The 22,408-nt window shown below is 35.4% G+C and overlaps 2 pseudogenes; one reads left to right on the forward strand and one right to left on the reverse strand.

Moving 5' to 3' along the window:
* Nucleotides 1-6,580: 6,580 nt before the first annotated feature.
* On the forward strand, nt 6,581-7,531 carry LOC128564461 (olfactory receptor 52P1-like; annotated as a pseudogene).
* Nucleotides 7,532-18,862: 11,331 nt separating this feature from the next.
* LOC128564462 (olfactory receptor 51V1-like) lies at nt 18,863-21,870 on the reverse strand (annotated as a pseudogene).
* Nucleotides 21,871-22,408: the final 538 nt, after the last annotated feature.

The following is a 22,408-nucleotide window of genomic DNA, read 5'->3' on the forward strand; positions in this document are numbered from 1 at the left end:
CTCATACATCAACTAGACATGTTCAAATAAATTGATCCCTATAAGGAGGACTACTTACTCCACATAAACTGAATCTGAATCTGAAATTGTGTATATGACTTGTATATTATTTTAATGATGTATATATGTTTTAATTGCTTAAAACTTAATTTTTAAGTGCTGGCAAGTAAAATTAAATCAAAATATCTATTTATGTTATTATTAGAAATACTACCAATTGGCAAAACACAAATTGTTGTCTCTGTTACTGATATATATAATTATATATATATAAAGTAGTAAGTAGAATCAATAAATCTGAGTATGAATTTGTGTTTTAAATATACACATATACATATCAGTATATGTGTATATATTAAACACAAAATACATATCAGTATTTGTATATACATATCAGTATATGTATATATAAAACACAAATTCATACTCAGATACTCAGATTTATTGATTCTACTTACTGCTTAATATTGGTTAATAAACACTGAGGTTTTTTTTTTTTTTTTTTTTGAGACAGAGCCTCAAGCTGTTGCCCTGGGTAGGGTGCTCTGGCGTCACAGCTCACAGCAACCTCCAACTCCTGGGCTCAAGGGATTCTCCTGCCTCTGCCTCCCAAGTAGCTGGGACTACAGGTGCCAGCAACAAGGCCCAGCTTATTTTTTGGTTGCAGTCATCATTGTTGTTTAGCAGACTGGGCTGGATTCGAACCCTCCAGCTCAGGTGTATGTGGCTGGCTCCTTAGCTGCTTGAGCCACAGGTGCCGAGCCAACACTGTGGTATTATTTTGTAGGTGGAAATGTGAGAAGACAAGGCTGAGTTGAGGCAGATGAGAGCATCCTTTTGAAGTACTTACATAAATTGGCTTTTTCTGAAACTTTTGTTCCCAGGAATCAGTTAGGGGATGCAGATTATGAGAAATAGATGAAGGGAAGATCAAAGATTTGGATATTGAAGAAAGTATGTACACAGAGAGACCTCAATGCATATCCGAGCCCCAAACTCTGCTGGAGAAGAGCAGCACAATCCCTGGAACAAAAAATAAGAATAAATCCTGCTGAGGTCTGACGTTCCCCCCGAGAGAGCCTGTACAAAGGTTTCTAGGGACAAACGAGCCATCGTGAGATGTACTGGGAACATATGTACAGCTGGCTCTCTGATAAGAGGAACAGCCTCCTTGGGCTAGATGAGAACTTCTTTCTCCCCTGACCCCGATATAGGTATGGCGTTAGCCTGTCCCTCTGCAGGGACCTGGACACTTAATTGCCTATTATGGAAACTGCACGTGGTCAATCCTTCTGTCTGCTCTCACATCCTGCTTCTAAGCTTTGTTCTACTGACTGCATCCCAATTCCTTAGTTTATAAAGAACATAGAGTATAAGAAGTTAAAGAGCCACTTAGCTGAAGTGGTTAAAGAGTAGCTAAGTTAAAGGGGTAAATAGGGTAAAGATGATGATGTACAGCGCTGCATTCAGCTCTCATTGTGATCACCAATTTGCTGATGTGAAGAGAATGCATACAATAAATGCTGAGTTAACCCAGAACACGGGTCTTTGCTGTTTTTTGCCTTGGGCAGCAATGGTCCCCTAGGCATACTCTTTTTAAATCCTACCTTGCCCCTTGTGTTTATTTCTTTCATTCTCTCATCACCACCAATAACAGGAGATACCCATGGCACATACGAGGGCTGGTATCCTACAATATTTTATTCAATTTTCTATAATACAAACTTAGCATATTGAATTTATCATTTAACAAAGTATAAATATTATTTTCTACTGACTATTGCCATTCTTCCTTATTACACTCTAAAAAGAATATTGTGTAATAACATTACTACAAGGTGAATATTTTAAAATATTACATATTCTGAAATTTTATTCCCCTTCATAAAAGTGGTACTACTATGTAATTACAACTGTTAATATTTCTTTAGTGTTTTTATGAGTATTTAATAAAGAGAATGGGAGGTTATAATCAGATTAGAATTATATATGCCCATTTTTTTCTAGAAATATAATATTCAGTATCTTTCATGATGTGAGCATGTTTTGACAGTTATATAAGTGTAGAAAAAAGTTAAGCTAAGCAGAAGTTTTAGTTGTATTGATCCCTCCTGCAGGAAACACAATGATAAGTAACATGAATTTTTAGTCACTACGCTTTATTTATTTTATAAATTTTATTATAAATATATTTAGCAAAAAAGAGTAAAAGATAAGTGAACAAATTTCTGATGCAGAACTTGGGAAATAAATGAGTTTCACCGAAAATACACAGTATTTTTATAAATATAAGTAAAAATATCTTCTAATGTGTTTTGACTTTTTAGCAAATATTTCTTCAGTTTAACTTATGCTTTGAGAACTACAATTAGAATTCAGGATAAGGCAATGATCGTGAAGGCATGCCTGAATTTCTCCAATACCCTTCCTTCAGCATCCTGTATAGCAATGGACATATTATTTCTTATACTAGACTCATAGTTTCAGATTCAGAGATTTGCTGGGAGGAATAACTGACAAAATGTTCACCAACCACATAGCACAGATTTTCCCCAAACATACTTTAAACATGCAGTCTCAAGTCTCATACTTTGAGAATTAAGGTCCATAGAAAAGTAATTACAAGATCAAATTCAGAGAAGCAGAAACAAATACAGCAGAGGGCCAGAATAGCTGTGTAGCAGATCTACCTCAGACCAGCTCAATGACTTTGGGCAGAGCTGCGTGTTGGAAAGCCTGCCAAGGGAAACAATGGAGCACTGTTGCATCCTTTACTCATTTATTCATTTTCTTGATTCAGAATTCATGTACCATGCAATCTGTCATTTTAAAGTGTATAATTCTGTGATTTTCAGTGTATTGTAATGTCTACTCAAGGCTCATCAGCATCTCACACCAAAATAATTTTATCATCCTAAAATGAAACCCCATGTAGTTTCTTCCCACTACCTCTGTTTCCCTTTCCACCTAAGTCTTAACATCCATTGATCTATCTTCTGTCTTATGAGTTTTATTTTCTAGGTATCTTATACAAATAAAGCATGCAGTTGGGCATGGTGGCTCACCCCTGTCTATAATCTTCACACTCTGGGAAGCCAAGGCAGGTGGACTCTGTGAGCTCAGGAGTTCAAGACCAGCCTACCGAAGACCAAGACCCTGTCTCTAAGAATAGCCAGGCATTGTGACACCTGACTTCCTTCAGAAAATAGATGATGTTTAACCGCAGCAGAGAGAAAGAAAATTGTCTATCTCTGTAAAACAATGCTTTAGAGCTTGTAAGTTGTGTGAGCACATGTTCATTTGGTAAGAAGCAACATGAAGTTACTGGATGTATAAAAATTCTATTTCAGAAAAACTGTGCAAGGGAAAAAGTAAAACAGAATGGTGACTGTGAAATGTCCTATGCACATCTACACTTTCAGAAAGATGTACTTAATCTCCTCCTGAAGAATTCACTGACAGTCAATGTGAATTAGAGTTTACAATGTGTTTCTCTTCATTTTCAGATACCTTGCTCTCACTGAATTGGTTTGCTCTTTTTAGTTTTACTACATACTTCTCCACTGAACTACATACAGTAGAACCTCCATAGCTGACCACCTCCCTACATTGACTACCCTTAAGTTGATCTAATTTTATATACATGCAGCACATGTCTGTATCAGTACAGATCTGATCCTTATGTTGATCTAGTTCCTTATGTTGACCACCTTTGTATGTTGACTAGTTTGCTACAGCCCCTTGGGTGGCCAGCTACAGACTTTCTACTGGATTTATTTGTTTGTCATCTTAGGCACCTCATTTGACTGGGAACCATGGGACAGCATCTTTAGACTTTGGTCTCTAGAGGAGAAATTTGTGAATATTAAGTACAAATCCACCCTGGGGAGTTTGCAATACTAACTTGGCTGTTCTAGAGAGACATTCCTACAGCTTTGTGTTTAGTTCTGGCCCAGTCCTCTTTTTCCTTTGCTCCTATGTGTCCAAAGAAACCTGTTAACTGTTCACAGCTGGGATGCCTCCTGAGCATTGGCATAGCCCCTAACCAAGCATCGGTAGCTACCAGCTGGACACAAAGATTTCACTGCTTCAGTGACCAACAGTTTCATATTTTACCATGATTCCCACATAAGCTCTTCTGTTGAGATGCTGCAGTTGAAAATATCCATTTAAAATTTTTCAGAAAAAAAGCAGCTTGTTTTTATTACCATCTGCATGCAATACATAATAGATTATCAGATAGTGTTCAAGATAAATTTTGGGGAAATAAATAGGAAAGGAAGACTTGCAACCATATATGATGTTCTCTGAAATTTATTATGACTTTCCTGGAATGCAGTACCTTCCCTTTGGTGCTCACTGTCTTGTGAAGGAGACTGACACAATGAGCAAATGCAAAGACTGCGGTAAGAGCACCCGCAGTAAGGCAGAGATGCAATGAGTGCTTGACTGAGTGTTAAGAGTTAAACACAGAGGAGACAAGGATGGATACGCGATTTCCTTCTTTAATGTGTGGCTGGGTGGATCTTCTTGCCACCAAATAAAAAAATGCTGGAAGATAATGGAACAACTTCCTGAATTTGGTTGGAGGAATCTTTTACTAATTGTTATTACAATACATTAATATATAATATGTGATGCAGTCAATGAAGACGACGCCATAGAAAATAGCATGGTGTTCTGACATAGACATCTCCTCTGAAGTAGCAGATTTCAGGAAAGGAACTATGCTGACTGACTCAGAAACAAGCAAATTGTCAAAGGCCAGGCTTTCTGGAGGAACGAATTATTACAGATAGAACAATAGTGTCAATGGGAAGTGAGAGAGATCTGGGAAAATATCCCAGTTGTTCTGGCAGACAACCTACTGAGGATAAGGTTAGGAATGACCTTACAGAAATAAATAAATGTATCCAAAAATTTTTTTTTTTTTTTGGATTTTTGGCCGGGGCTAGGTTTGAACCCGCCACCTCTGGCATATGGGACCGGTGCCCTATTCCTTGAGCCACAGGCACCCCCCAATGTATCCAAAATTTTATTGAAACCAAGCCTAAGAGTAGATGGAGAAGACTTTCTAGGCGGGAGGAGTGACTGTATATGCAGATCACAATTTGGGTGTGATCTCTGCAGATTTCTCAGTGTTTCCCTTCTAGGGTGCTGACGGGAGCTTCTTCTATTTAAGTGGAAGTCACTTCACCTCCTTTCTCTTGGTATAGATTAGACATATTTACATCTTACAAGCTAATTCATTGGAAATTATAAGAGAATTTAAAAATATTTAAAAATGTTTACATTAATTATCCATACTATCATGTTTGTTTGCAAACCTAAGCAATGATACTTGACTTATCTATGTGTATAGCTCCAAGTGGATTCAGTTGATTTTTTTTTAATTATAGCTCTCTGCTTATAAGTTTGCTTGTCCAGAAACCTATGAATAGAATATGGAAAACCAAGCTTTCAAATGAAAAGTGGTCATTAAGATTTGAAAAGGGATCAAGCTTAATAAATCCTTAAAAATGTTTATACTTTGAAACTTCATTCTTTGTTGATTTTGTATTAATTTGATTATTGGTTTCCTCTATTATGTGTTAATCTACAAATCTCTAATTTTGTATATTCTGCTGAGAGTTTAAACTCTGAATTTTTCTGAAATATTACATGACTCTTTGACATGATTTTCAATTAATTACTAGGCAATGAAGTCATAGTAGCTACCTTACTGCAAAGATCCAAAAGACAGAATTATAGTTCCTTTGTTCTTTGTGCTAATTATGCAGATGGTTTAAGAGGCAGAGGCAAGGCTGAGTCTACAGAAAGAGCCCCAGCTCACAAGAAATATATTGGACTTAATGGCAAGTGAAGTGATTATATGTGAATATAGTTATTTTAAATTGACAGCAAAAAGAAATAAAATCTTCCATTATTTTTGTATGGTTGTGTTACCCTAGCCATCTTAAGATATTCTTAATGAGTTAATCTGAAACTAGTGTAAGTGTACCTATAACTGATGATAAAGCATTTTAAAGTTTTTAATTTTGATATGCTTTATTCATATTGTTTAACATTTTGAGATCCTACTCTGAATTTCTGATTAAGTTATGACGCTTAAGAATATGTTTCTTACAAAATTATTGCATATTGAAATACTTCTCATTTTGGGGTGTTTGCGTCTCCAAACTTTTTCTGAATTTTCTTGATAAAAATAAGTTATCTTTATTCTAAGACCATTTATAAAATTGTTTATATCATAGAAACTGGCTTTGGCCCAAAGGTGAGATTATCTTGTTGCTAACTGCTCCTCTTATAGGGGACAAAAATGATATAGCAGAAATATAAACAATAACAAAATTCAGAAAAAGCTCTTAAACTTTGCATTTGCAGGAAACGATGCTGGTGCTCAGAATGATAAAGTGGTTTACTGGATGACTTACAAAGGTGTAGGAGAACAGTCAGCTGTTCTGTAGGCTATTATTCAGTATGCCTACATTCCCCACATGCAGGATGATGGAAGAGTCACTTTGTGATCCTGCTTTTCCTGGTGACTTCATGTTAAACGTGCAACCTCTCAAGTTTTAACATGGGAGACAATGCAACACACTATCACATCTCATCTTTCTTCCTGGTTGGTATTCTCAATTTGGAATATTTTCACTGCTGGATTGGCATCCCTGTCTGCATCCTGTTTGCTCTGTCCTTGCTGGGGAACAGTGTAATCATTGTCACTGTCAAGCTAGAGCCAAGCCTTCACCAGCCTATGTATTTCTTCCTTTGCATGTTGCCAATGAATGACATGGCTCTTGCCTCTGCTGCAGCACCAAAGATGCTTGGCATCTTCTGGTTTGATGCACATTGAATTGACTTTAATGTATGCCTAGCACAATTGTATTTCATCCACACATTTTGCATTATTGAATCTTCACTCCTACTTGCCATGGCTTTTGACCACTATGTAGCTATTTGCTACCACTGCATCATACAACCATCCTGACAACACCAATGGTCATTAAATGGGTCTGGTTGTTGCAATTTGAGCAATATTTTTGGTTTTGCCTGGTCCCATGCTCATTTACAAGCTACCATATTATACCAAATACATCATCAATCATGCCTACTGTGAGCATATGGCTGTGGTGAAGTTGGTGAGTGCGAACACCTTCATTAACAGGGTTTATGGACTCTCTATGGCCCTTTTAGTGATGATATTGAACCTAGGACTCATAGCCACAGCCTACATCAAAATGCTCCAGACTGCCTTCCGGCTTTCTTCCCAAATGCCTGCTCTAAGGCACTGAGCACCTGTGCTGCCCATGTCTGCACTAGTCTTGTCTCCTACACACCTGCACTTTTTAGCTTCCTAACTCACCGCACTGGCAAGAAGGTATCTCCAAGCATCCACATAATTTTTGCAAGTTTGTACCTTCTAGTGCCCCCCACGGTCAATTCCCTGGTGCATGGTGTCAAAACCAAGCAGATTCGTGACCGAGTGGTAAGTCTCTTTCTCTCACATAAGAATATTTCTGAAAAGTAAAACACTTAAACAGAAATTCATATTGGCAGAATGTGGTTCATGAAGTTATGGTATGTGAACAATGTCACCACCTTGTTTCCAAAATATTATCTTTTGATTTAGTTATGCTTTGTATCAGTGATATTTGATGTTTTTCTACTTATTTTGGTTTTTTATATTTTTCTTTTCTTTGTTTTAGTAATAATGGAATGCCCCTTTAGAGTACTTTTAATAAATATTAGCAATGATTAATTATTATTATTTTATGTTCTATGTTATCAAGTATATGTTGTTATATTCAAAAGTGTAAAATGACGAGGTCAGTTATTATAGTCATTTAAAATTTTCCAACATATTGGACTCTGGAATTTATAATACATATTTTTTCCAATGCCAGCTTTGCACATATTGATTTAAATGTCTGGAGTAAAAATCATTACATCTAAGATGCTCATAGAGGTCATAAAAATGGCATAACCCTCAAATAATGACTAGAGTCCTCTATAATCCAAAAAATTGTACTGTGTGATTGGTGTTATTATCATTTTAATTGAACAATCAGGAAATCAAGTCATAGAAATATTATATAAATTGGAAAAGGTTACTCACTTAAAAGGTAGCAATGCAGAACTTGAACACAAAATCCTGGGTTTAGAATGCACATTGTTAATTTCTTCTTGTATAGAAGTCTTGAGATTTTTATTTATTTTTTGATCAAGTAAACCCTTCTTCTTGATATTTTATATTTTATTCCTCCATGTTTGGTCTTCTTATTATAGATATTGGAGGAGATTTCTTGAGTCCACCTCATTCCCTGTACCTGATAATTTGTATTACAATATTTTGAGAGAACCCTAAATGAAGCTTGTTGCTCTTGATTTACTAATGTCCAACCATTATAGCCTGGTAATATTATGACTACACTTTCAAACTTTGAGTGCAATTTGAAGAGACTACAGTCCTCTTTTCCTTAGCTTCAGTAAATAATAAATTTGGGCTATATTTATTAAGTGCTAGAACTAAAGCAATTCAACAGTTAAGAACCTTAACTTTAATTTGCATAGAGTCAGAAAAGTGTTTATTAAAAGTATTTCTCTACATGCTCTATTTAAAACATGCTTTTGCTTGTAGATCATGTTCATGGGACGATGCATTGTTGAGTTGAAAATTGTCTATTTTTGTTCAACATTGCTACATATTTTTAAAATATTACATAGATATGCTTTTGTTATAAAATGAATTAACTCATTAAAACTTAGAATTTTTATATTTGTCTTCTATAGCCAAATTTTAATTGTTTGAATTATTGAATATGTTTCATTAACTTTTATATGAGATTATCTAGCAAATAGTTGTGCTGTTTCAATTGTACAATAATAATATATTTCTGTCCATTTATCCAGTAAATTTAACTAAGTGGCTATTGTTGCATGACCGGAGACATAAACAAACAGCAGCTTTGCTGTGGGTGTAAACTCGCTCCTGTAATTATTAAGTCAAGAAACAGACTATACACCGTGAGATGGCATACAGCGAAATTCTTTATTCCTTTTTGGTTTCGTTGTATTTTTGTTTATTTTGATGTTGTCGATGTTGTTTTGTTTTTCAATTTCAACTTTTTCCGTACAAATCTTTTTTCTTTCTCAATTTTTCTAGTTTAATTATAAATTCCCATTGCTGCCTTTTTTAATAACTAGAACTTCATTATTAGTAGTATTTCTACCACTATTATTTGCTTTTTCACCCAATTTTATCCCATAAAGTTTTCTCTTTGCCTGTTTTGGTTTGATTTATAGCATTGTTGTCTCTCCTCTCTACTTGGTGGAGGTGGGGAACTGTGTCAGATCAGGTTATCAAAGAGCTGCTGACCTCAAGGGAACATCCCAACTGGGCACCCACAGAAGGTGGTTTTTTTAAGGTTGTGTCAAAGTACCCTACTGTACACCTATATTGCTCTGTCTCCCTCTTTCTGTGCCTCTCTTCTTTTTGTCAATATTCCTTTTACCCACCCCCTCTCCTTTCTCTAGTTTTTTTTTTTTTTTTTCTTTTAACTTGGTCCTCTTTTCTTTCATCCCTTTCTTGCTCTTCAACTTTCTCAACCTTCTGGTCCTGTACCAAAAGGACTCATCTAACCCTTAGTCCACAGGCACGAGAACTTAAAGATCAAGAGGAAGTGAAAGGAAAATTAGGGCAAGGAAACAGATAAAAGAAATCACTCATGAGGAAGAATCAGCAGAAAACCCCAGGCAACATGAAGAACCAGTCCAGAACAACCCTGCCAAGGGACCATGAGGTAGCTACTGCAGAGGATTACATCTACAAAGAAATGTTAGGAATGACAGAAAGGGAATTTAGAATACACATGATGAAAACAATGAAACAAATGATGGAAATAATGAAGGAAACTGCTAATAAAGGGGAAAATAACCAAAAGGAAATCCAAAAAACAGAATCAAATAAGAGATGAACGATATGAAGAATATAAAAAGGATATAGCAGAGCTGAAGGAACTGAAACAGTCAATTAGGGAATGTAAACATGCAATGGAAAGTATCAGTAACAGGTTAGACCATGCAGAAGAAAGAATTTCAGAGGTCGGAGACAAATTCTTGAGATAACTCAGATAGTAAAAGAGGCAGAAAAGAAGAGAGAGAAAGCAGAACGTCCACTATCAGAATTATGGGACTTTATGAAGCATTATAACATACAAGTTATAGGAATCCCAGAAGGGGAAGAGAATGCTCCAGAGGAATGGAAGCCATACTAGAGATATTATAAAAGAAAATTTCCCAAATATCACCAAAGATTCTGACACACTGCTTTCAGAGAGATATCGGACCCCAGGTTGCTTCAACTCTAACCGAGCTTCTCCAACACACATTGTGATGAACCTGTCCAAAGTCAAGACAAAAGAAACGATTCTGCAAGCTGCCAGGAGTAAGCGCCAGTTGACCTACAGGGGCAAATCCATCAGAGTTACTGCAGACTTCTCTAATAAAACTTTCCAAGCAACAAGACAATGGTAATCTAACTTAATATACTTAAACAGAACAATTTCCAGCCAAGAATTCTGTACCCTGCTAAGATAAGCTTAAAAATTGACAGAGAAATCAAATAATTTATGGATATACAAACATTGAGGAAATTTGCCACAACAAGACCCGCTCTACAGGAAATACTTCAACCTGTTCTGCACACTGACCACCACAATGAATCAGCAGCAAAGTAAGAACTCAGAAATTAAAGGACAGAACCTAACCTCCACACTGATGCAAAAGATAAAACTAAGCAATGGAGTCTCACAAAATAAGATGAATAGAATACTGCCACACTTATCAATTATCTCAATAAATGTTAATGGCTTGAATTCCCCACTGAAGAGACATAGATTGGCTGACTGGATTAAAAAACACAAGCCATCCATTTGCTGTCTGCAAGAAACACACCTGGCTTCAAAAGACAAATTAAAGCTCCGATTCAAGGGCTGGAAGATAATTTTTCAGGCAAGTGGCATTCAAAAGAAAAGAGGAGTTGCAATCTTATATTCAGATTCATGTGAATTTAAAGCAACTAAAGTCAAAAAAGACAAAGATGGTCACTTTATATTGGTCAAGGGAAAAATACAACAAGAAGATGTTTCAATTCTAAATATTTATTCACCCAATTTAAATGCCCCCAGATTCTTAAAACAGACCTTACTCAGTCTGAGAAATATGATACCTGATAACACAGTAATAACAGGGGACTTTAACAATCCTCTTACAGAGCTGGACAGATCCTCTAAATAGAAAATAAACAAAGATATAAGAGATTTAAATGAGACCCTAGAACAACTGTGCTTGATAGATGCATATACAACACTCCATCCCAAAGATAAAGAATATACATTCTTCTCATCACCCCATGGAACATTCTCCAAAATTGATCATATCCTAGGACACAAAACAAATATCAACAGAATCAAAAGAATTGAAATTTTACCTTGTGTCTTCTCAGACCAAGGTACTAAAGGTGGAATTCAACTCTAACAAAAATGCTTGACCCCACCCAAAGGCATGGAAATTAAACAATCTTCTGTTGAATAACAGATGGGTGCAGGAAGAAATAAAACAGGAAATCATTAACTTCCTTGAGCATAACAACAATGAAGACACAAGCTACCAAACCTGTGGGATACTGCAAAAGCAGTTTTGAAAGGAAAATTCATCGCTTTAGATGGCTACATTTGAAAAACAGAAAGAGAGCGCAGCAACAATCTTACAAGAGATCTTATGAAATTGGAAAAAGAAGAACAATCTAAGCCTAAACTCAGTAGAAGAAAAGAAATATCCAAAATCAAATCAGAGATCAATGAAATTGAAAACAAAAGGATCATTCAGAAAATTAATGAAACAAGGAGTTGGTATTTTGAAAAAATAAATAAAATAGATAAACCATTGGCCAGAATAACAAGGAATAGAAAAGTAAAATCTCTAGTAACCTCAATCAGAAATGATAAAGGGGAAATAACAACTGATCCCACAGAGATACAAGAGATCATCTCTGAATACTACTAGAAACTCTATGCCCAGAAATTTGACAATGTGAAGGAAATGGATCAATATTTGGAATCACACCCTCTCCCTAGACTCAGCCATGAAGAAATAGACCTCCTGAACAGACTAATTTCAAGCACTGAGATCAAAGAAACAATAAAAAATCTTCAAACCAAAAAATGCCCTGGTCCAGATGGCTTCACTCCAGAATTCTATCAAACCTTCAAGGAAGAGCTTATTCCTGCACTGCAGAAATTATTCCAAAAAATTGAGGAAGAAGGAATCTTCCCCAACACATTCTATGAAGCAAACATCACCCTGATACCAAAACCAGGAAAAGACCCAAACAAAAAGGAGAATTTCAGACCAATCTCACTCATGAATATAGATGCAAAAATTCTCAACAAAATCCTAGCCAATAGATTACAGCTTATCATCAAAAAAGTCATTCATCATGATGAAGTAGGCTTCATCCCAGGGATGCAAGGCTGGTTTAACATACGCAAGTCTATAAACGTTATCCACCATATTAACAGAGGCAAAAATAAAGATCACATGATCCTCTCAATAGATGCAGAAAAAGCATTTGATAAAATCCAGCATCCTTTTCTAATTAGAACACTGAAGAGTATAGGCATAAGTGGCACATTTCTAAAACTGATTAAAGCTCTCTATGACAAACCCACGGCCAATATTTTACTGAATGGAGTAAAACTCAAAGCTTTTCCTCTTAGAACTGGAACCAGACAAGGTTGTCCTCTGTCACCTTTAGTATTCAACATAGTGCTGGAAGTTCTAGCCAATACAATTAGGCAAGACAAGGAAATAAAGGGAATCCAAATGGGAGCAGAGGAGGTCAAACTCTCCCTCTTTGCTGACGACATGATCTTATACTTAGAGAACCCCAAAGACTCAACCACAAGACTCCTAGAAGTCATCAAAAAATACAGTAATGTTTCAGGATATAAAATCAATGTCCACAAGTCAGTAGCCTTTGTATACACCAATAACAGTCAAGATGAGAAGCTAATGAAGGACACAACTCCCTTCACCCTAGTTTCAAAGAAAATGAAATACCTAGAAATATACCTAACGAAGGAGGTGAAGGAACTCCATAAAGAAAACTATGAAATCCTCAGAAAGGAAATAGCAGAGGATATTAACAAATGGAAGAACATACCATGCTCATGGACAGGAAGAATCAACATTGTTGAAATGTCTATACTTCCCAAAGCAATCTACCTATTCAATGCCATTCCTATCAAAATACCAACATCGTACTTTCAAGATTTGGAAAAAAATTATTCTGCGTTTTGTATGGAATCGGAAAAAAACCCGTATAGCTAAGGCAGTCCTTTGTAACGAAAATAAAGCTGGATGCATCAGCATATCAGATTTTAGTCTGTACTACAAAGCCATAGTGGTCCAGACAGCATGGTATTAGCACAAAAACAGAGACATAGACACTTGGAATTGAATAGAAAACCAAGAAATGAAACTAACATCTTACAACCACCTCATCTTTGATAAACCAAACAAGAACATCCCTTGGGGAAAAGACTCCCTATTCAATAAATGGTGTTGGGAGAACTGGCTGTCTACATGTAAAAGACTGAAACTGGACCCACACCTTTCCCCACTCACAAAAATTGATTCAAGATGGATAAAGGACTTTAATTTAAGGCATGAAACAATAAAAATCCTCAAAGAAAGCATAGGAAAAACACTGGAAGATATTGGCCTGGGGAAAGACTTCAACAATAACAAAAATTAACAAATGGGACTTCATTAAACGGAAAACCTTCTGTACAGCTAAGGAGACAATAACCAAAGCAAAGAGATAACCTACACAATGGGAAAAGATATTTGCATATTTTGAATCAGACAAAAGCTTGATAACTAGGATCTATAGAGAACTCAAATTAATCCACATGAAAAAAGCCAACAATCCCATATATCAATGGGCAAGAGACATGAATAGAACTTTCTCTAAAGATGACAGACGAATGGCTAACAAACACATGAAAAAATGTTCATCTCTATATATTAGATAAACGCAAATAAAAAAAACCCTGAGATATCATCTAACCCCAGTGAGAACGGCCCCCATCACAAAAATCTCAAAACTGCAGATGCTGGCATGGATGTGGAGAGAAGGGAACACTTTTACACTGCTGGTGGGACTGCAAACTAGTACAACCTTTCTGGAAGGAAGTATGGAGAAACCTCAAAGCACTCAAGCTAGACCTCCCATTTGATCCTGCAATCCCATTACTGGGCATCTATCCAGAAGGAAAAAAATCCTTTTATCATAAGGACACTTGTACTAGACTGTTTATTGCAGCTCAATTTACAATTGCCAAAATGTGGAAACAGCCTAAATGCCCACTAACCCAGGAATGGATTAACAAGCTGTGGTATATGTATACCATGGAATACTATTCAGCCATTAAAAAAAATGGAGACTTTACATCCTTCGTATTAACCTGGATGGACGTGGAAGACATTATTCTTAGTAAAGCATCACAAGAATGGAGAGGCATGAATCCTATGTACTCAATTTTGATATGAGGACAATTAATGACAATTAAGGTTATGGGGCGGGAGCAGAAAGAGGGACGGAGGGAGGGGGGTGGGGCCTTGGTGTGTGTCACACTTTATGGGGGCAAGACATGATTGCAAGAGGGACTTAACCTAACAATTGCAATCAGTGTAACCTGGCTTATTGTACCCTCAATGAATCCCCAACAATAAAAAAAAAAATGCAAGACACACTCTATACTATAAAGTAACTTTAGTAATTTTGAAAAGATTCCATACATCAAAATAACAAGAGTGTAAAATATGACTTTGATGTATGTTACCAGAATCATGCAAAATACCAAGGCATATGGTCTCATTCATATTGAGGTTCTGGGTTTGGGGAAGATAATTAAGTATTTGAGATGGTCTTTGAATAATGGATTTTTAAAAAATAGGAATATTTTCTCTAAAGAAGATTTCTGAAGTAAGAACTCTGGCAAGGCTTCAAAGAATAACAAAGAAATACATCATTTTTGTTAAAAAAACTATAAATTTTGGCACTTTGGACATGTGAAAGAGTATATATTAATGTAGAAACAAAAAAGTCAAAATGTTAAATGCTGGATAAGAGGAAGAAATATAGAATTTAGAAAAGCAACTTTGGAGTCAAACACACGTTTGACTGTAGTAGTTTGGAATGTCAGCATTCCCCCTGACTGTTGTATGATGCTGGGAAATTAACCAAGGACATTTTAAGCAATTAAATCAAATAAATGGAAAATGAAACTTACAGTAGAACTTGATAATAAAAGGCATGTTCTTATCAATTCATTTATCTCTTACATCCTCAAAATTCTTGGATCTGCATGAATTTTATTATTTTGGATAAATTTATTTTAATGTTTTCATTTAATATATCAATTATTGTATAGATGTTATGTAGATGTTCTAAATGCAGCAGTAAGAAGAAAACTGTATTTTTTTCTTTTTTATTGAATCACAGTTATGTACATTAATGCAATCATGTGGTACAATGTGCTGGTTTTATATACAATTTGAAATATTTTCATCAAACTAGTTAACATAGCTTTCACAGCATTTTCTTAGTTATTGTGTTAAAACATTTATATTCTACATTAGTAAATTTCACATGTACCCTTGTAAGATGCACCATAGGTGTGGTCCCACCAATTACCTTCCCTCCACCCATCCTCGACTCCCCTCCCCTCTCTCAACACATTTTTTTTGAGCTATAATTTTTTTGAGCTATAATTGGGTTATAGCTTTCATATAAAAGCTGTAAATTGATTTCATAGTAGGGCTGAGTACATTGGATACTTTTTCTTCCATTCTTGAGATACTTTACTAAGAAGAATATGTTCCAGCTCCACCCATGCAAACATGAAAGAGGTAAAGTCTCCATTATTTTAAGGCTGCATAATATTTCGTAGTGTATATACACCATAATTTATTAATCCATTTGACCCTACCATCCAAGGCAGTGCTTTCTAAGCCATGTTTATTATTTGTATTATTCTTAGTCACTACTGGCAACATTTTGAAAGCAAAGTTAAAATAATAATAAATAACTATAATGCTTGTGATCTCTAATAAGTGATGATGAAGATATACAGTCGGATTGGATAAACTTCCAGACTCAATACCTTCTACAACAGTATGATAACTGTAACAAGATGGTGGAGCATCTCATTGCTGTTCCTCAGCTTAGAATGTGCACTTTAGCAACTCAAACACTTTACTTCTTTGTGCATATCCAGGAGTAGTTATGAAAGCACTGTCAATATTGATTTTGGTGTTATGTATAAATTTTAGTATGTAAGCAAAGTTATACTATAGAATTTGTGTATAATGATGATTGACTATATATACATATATGGATATAAATACAAACAAATATACATGTACACATATACATATATGTATCTATGTATCCATATTATCCATATACATCAAACATAATAAATTAGAAAATAGTTAATATCTAATAATGTTATAAATAAATTATAAAATTATTAAATTGTTAATATAAAAGCAAGGAATATTATGAGTCAGACTTATTCAAATTTTTACTTTTCTTAATAACACATAAGCTCATTTCAGCCTGATGTACCTTTCAGTTATTTTGATAGAAAAATTAAGAGGGAAAATCTCATAATCTGATACTTTTTATATATATATGCTTCAATATTAGAAACTTACACTTTTCTTAGAAACACTGAAGTAGAGAAACTAAAAGAAAAAAGATAACAATGAAAATCAAGAAATACATAGGAAGAAAAAAAACTTACACAAAATTTAAATTTATCAAAACTCACTTGGGTGTTAAAAAAAAAAGGACAATACTCTTGTCCTTGGATAACTCAGAGTTATTGTGACCTAAGAATCACAGTTCTGCTATACATTAAACATGTTTAACATAAACATTGATGTGTCTATGTGACAGGGATCGTCCTATGTCACTAATCAATATCATATATGGATGGGAAATATACTTCCTGCTTTTATTTATCAACTTCTCCTAAAAGCAAGAGAAAATGCATTACATTCTCCAGGGCTATAGTGGGTAAAAGCCAATTAGTGATGATTTGCAAGTAAGATCTTTAAGAAGTCAGCTAGGTGAAGACAAGGATTCTCAGAGGATAGACAGAAATTCTAGAATAAGGAAATAGCCTTACTGAGAGCTAAAAAGAAAGAAATCAAGACAAGGAAAATAAACAAAGGAAGAGCTTTGTAGTCCAACAGAGCTGTGGGAATGTTCCTGGGGATGAGTGGTGACAACATAGAAAGGGAAGTGTCACAAATAAGAGCTCTGAGACTTTAATCAAAAATTATAGTAATAAATTTTTGCTCAGGAATATTTTGAGTGTTTTCTCAAAAAAAGATAAACTAATGGGCTATATACCTAATATTAGTATCCAAAATTAAATATTTTCACATTCTTTGGACTATTGCTAATAGAACTTATATACTTATTATTACTGCATGACAACTTTATTTCCACCTACCTGAAAAGCTTAGCTGCACTGAAGCTCTACTGATAACTGATTACTCTTCTGTCCCAGTCAGAACTGGCCAGTGCATAGCCATGGTGATGTAACAATATATGAAAACCTTGAGGCTGATAAATGGTTTTAAATTTTGATTTTGAATAACGAGGTCAACATCTATTTTAAAAGCAGGAACCAGATTCTTAGATTTGATGATTGAGTTGACCCTGCTAATGTTATACATGAAGAGGATAGGACTTAAACGAAATGTATGTTCAAAAGATTCTACATACCACAATCCTATCTCCAACTTAGTTACTGAATTTTACTTAATATATTTTTGTCTCAGCATCCTCTCTGTAAAATGAAGGCATTGATAAAACTGTCCTTAAAATTTTATGTATGCTGACACCAAGATTTAAAGTCAATTGCCAAGTTTTGTGAACATTCTAAACCAGTGGTTCTCAACCTTCCTAATGCCACGATCTTTTAATACAGTTCCTCATGTTGTGGTGACCTCCAACCATAAATTATTTTCATTGCTACTTCATAACTGTAATTTTACTACTGTTATGAATCGTAATGTAAATATCTGATATGCAGGATCTATTTTCATTGTTACAAAGGGTCCGTGACCCACAGGTTGAGAACTGCTGTTCTAAACTATACTGTATTCACTACAATGAATAAATCTGTGTATTTGGTAGAAAGAGGTAGAAAATTTAGAAATGTCATAGCTTCTGTGTTGTTATTTACCAAATTATTTGCACTTAACCATTTAATTCATTCTCACAACATCATTTACTCTAGTAGACAAGACAGAATGGGCTTTAGGGGTAGTTTTGCTCAGTAAAGGTAGAAAATATCTGAAGGACCTTAAGAGAGTCAATTTATGACATGCAATAACAATATGTACAAACTGTTTGTCTCATGTGTAGTGAATGTGCACATAAAATGGTTATGTACAAAAATAAAAACACAAAAAAATAGAATTCAGAAAGCAAGAACTGTACTACAAATGTATTCACTTCCTAGACAAGTGCTCGTTAACCCACTATTAAACATAATCCACTTTGTTTAATATTATAGTTAATTTAAAAATAAGGAAATAAAGAAAGTAAAAGTTTCTCAGCCTTTTCCTCTGGTCATAGAGAACTAAATTAGAAAATGACTGTAAATATACCTTATTCAGTGAAGCACTATGGAAAAGTTATTTTTGGTATAAATCATTTATTAGTCATTGCTCTTCAAATTACTACTTAACATTCTCTAAACCATAATTAACTTCAGAATTTCTTAGTGAACCAACCTTGGATTCTACTATGGATTTTCTGGCTCCTGACACTATAGATGATGGGGTTCTTCAGAGGAGGGAAGATGATATAGATGTTGATCATGAGGGCATGGACCACAGGGGAGAGGTGCTTCCCAAAGTGGTGCACCATGGTCAAACTAATGATTGGGATGTAGAAAACCAGGACTGAACTGATGAGGGAGACACAGGTCTGCAAAGTCTGGGAGTTGCTCCTCCCAGGATGCAATAGCCAAAACCGAGCGCAGGATCAGAATGTAGGATATGAGAATTAACAGAGAATCAGACAAAAGTATACAAATCACCAGAACCAAGGCATAGAAACTGTTGAAGCAGATGTCAGAGCAGGCTAGTCTCAGAAGGTCTTGGTGTAGACAGAGTGAGAGAGGACACGGGAATGACAGTAATGAAAAAACTTTAAGCTGACTATAGGAGCAATGATGAACGTGAAACTCCTAACTAAAATCCCCAGCCCAATTTTGATAGATGTATACCTCAGAGGGTTATAGATTGCTATAAAATGATCAAAAGCCATGGCTAGAAGGACTCTAGACTCCATGAGTGATAAAACATTAACAAAGAAGCTCTCGGCAATGGAGGCATCCAGACCAATCTGGTTATAATGTCTTTTATTGTACCATTTGTGTACTTAGATGCACAAATACTTACTATTTTGTTACAATTGCCTCCAATGTCCAGAATAGTAACATGCAGTTCAGGCATATAGTCTAAGATCCAAAGGCTGTACCAGACATCATAGGTGTGTAGTATGCTGTACAGACGAGTTTTGTGTAAGTACCTTCTACAGTGTTTGCACAATAATGAAATCACCAAGTCACACATCTCAGAAAACATCATTATCATTGAGCAACACTTGACAGTATGCATCCTAGAGACTCTTTAACTGCTCTTTTAACTGTAATCCCTGTAACACTGTCAGTGGGGTGGTGGGATGTGGAGGAAGGAAAGCATTCTGTAATCTTCCTGTGGCCCTTTGGCTTAAGGCTTTGCCTATATAAGGATTTCACCAGTTGTATAGCTTTCCCCGCTAGTCACTGTTCTCTTTCTTGACATCAATGTTTGTAATCAATCTCTTTCTTTGAAGCCCTGTTACCTATTAACTTATTTCTTCCCTGTTCAGTCTGTTAGGAAGGCTGGTGATATTAAGGAAGTCCCCCTTTCCAACTGGATGGAATAAAAGTTTGGCAAAGTCTTTTATCAGGCAGAATAGGACTTTGTCATGGACAAGCCTCTGAATAATGTTTATCCTTACCCTCCGCCTTTCAGGACTTTGAGTGAATCTTTCTCAGCTACCCCTTGTGAAAACCTGATTGGATTTCGGGAAATACTGCTTATTAAAGTATTGTGCACAATCAGTCCAAGATGTGGCTTCTAGAAGTCTCTTTCTCTCAGCTTACAGAAATTCATGAAGTTTACGATTTTAGAGTTCCTGTTTATAGGTTCAGAAGCTTGAGTACAGACAAGCAGGTATCATCTATGCCTCTCTTGAGGTACTCACCTATTTTTTCACTGTGGTTGATCGTGATTAACTGAAACCACAGATATTGTGGTGGTGGTTGCCCCCATGATGTTGGTCATCCAGTATATAGACTATTTCTCTTGTCTCATTGTCAATGTGTTACCATAAGAGGAAAGCTGTGATAATAATAGTCATTCAAATATTTCAGCCTTTAAGTTACTGTATATTAAGGAGGAGATATAGGAAGCTGAAAGACAGTCTATAAAGACACACAGTGATTGTGTTCCCTTCTTGTGGAAGAGTGAGTTTTTTTCAGTTTAAAATAGTTATTTCCTTGAAATATACCCCGTGTAATTGATAATTTTACTCAGAAATTAATATAGCTTAAATGTGTGAGTAGACAAATCTGCGTTTTGATTTTTGTCTACAATTGATTTTATTATAAAATAATTTTATGGCTCGGCGCCTATGGCTCAAGTGGCTAAGGCGCCAGCCACATACACCTGAGCTGGCGGGTTCAAATCCAGCCGGAGCTGCCAAACAACAATGACGGCTGCAACCAAAAAATAGCCAGGTGTTGTGGTGGGTGCCTGTAGTCCCAGCTGCTTAGGAGATGGAGGCAGGAGAATCACTTGAGCCCAAGAGTGGGAGGTTGCTGTAAGCCGTGATGCCACTGCATGCTACCCAGGGCAACAGCTTGAGGCTCTCTCTCAAAAAAAAAAAAAAAAAAAAAAAATTACTTTTGCAAGTATTAATCTTGTAACTTGTTGCATTCATCTTTTAATGATTTTTATTTTTATTTTTCTCTGTAATTTTTAGGAAAGCCTTGACTATTCTACGACCTTTACAATAAACTTTCAAAGCTACTTGTAAGTTTCCACAAAATAACTAAATCACTTTTAGGTTTTCTTTCTCTTTTCTTCTTTTTTTTTTTACTATTTCCTAAATAGCTACTTTTTCTGTGTGTACATATATATATATATATACACATATACATATATTATATATGAATTCAATATATAATTCATATATATATATTTAATTTCAGGTTAATGTGAGGGTACAAACAACAAAGTCACAATATTTGAATTCGTTAGGTAGAGTCCCTCTTATAGTTATGTCATGCACCTGAAAGGTGTGCCATACACCCCTACATTGTGCCCATTCAGTAAGAGCATCCCAAGCACCCCTTCTCTTTACCTCTTTCTTTGTTCCCCCTCTTCCCAACTTCAATTGAAATGAGTTTTTCTCCTATGTGGGCATTAATTAGATCATCTACTGACTTCATATTAGTATTGAGTACATTTGATACTTACTTTTCTATTCTTGTGATATTTTACTGAGAAGAATGTGTTTCAACTCCATCCAGGTTAATACAAAAGATGTTAATAGCTGAATACTATTCCATGCTATACATACACTACAGCATGTTAATTAACTGACCTGATGGCACTCAGATTGTTTCCACGTCTTGGTGATTGTAAATTGAGTTGACTACTCATTGATGCTAACCATCTTTACGGTGAGAATTGCATTATGTACCATATGGAGTCTTAATTCAGTTGTGAGTGTGGTATACTCAATCATTTATTCAAGTATTCTCTAATTGCTTTTAATATTTTATAGTTTTCAATGTAGATGCCTTATTCATTATATAAGCCATACACATTTGCTTGTTCAGTTATTTGCTTGTTTTTCTAAAGCATTGGTCTATGAAGGATGTTCCCCACTAAAAAAATAAATAAATAAATGAAGTAGAATGATGAATATTGGGGATTATTTTCTTATTTTACTACTTTGGACATTTTTTTTAACTGGGAGGAATCAATAGTGGAAAAATGAAGTTATATTACAGGTTATTTGTTGGGTAGGCAAAGATAAGCAGAGACATTTGTCCCCAATGTTGCTTTCTGTCATGTTTAGTCAATGGTCAACTACGGTGAAAAAGATAAGTGAGTTTTGTACAGTAAGATGTTCTGAGAAAGAGATAGGGAAACAAAGGGAGAGAGAGAAACTACATTTTATTATAGTTTAACTTTT

This window comes from Nycticebus coucang, chromosome 14, assembly GCF_027406575.1.
Source record: "Nycticebus coucang isolate mNycCou1 chromosome 14, mNycCou1.pri, whole genome shotgun sequence".
NCBI lineage: Eukaryota > Metazoa > Chordata > Mammalia > Primates > Lorisidae > Nycticebus > Nycticebus coucang.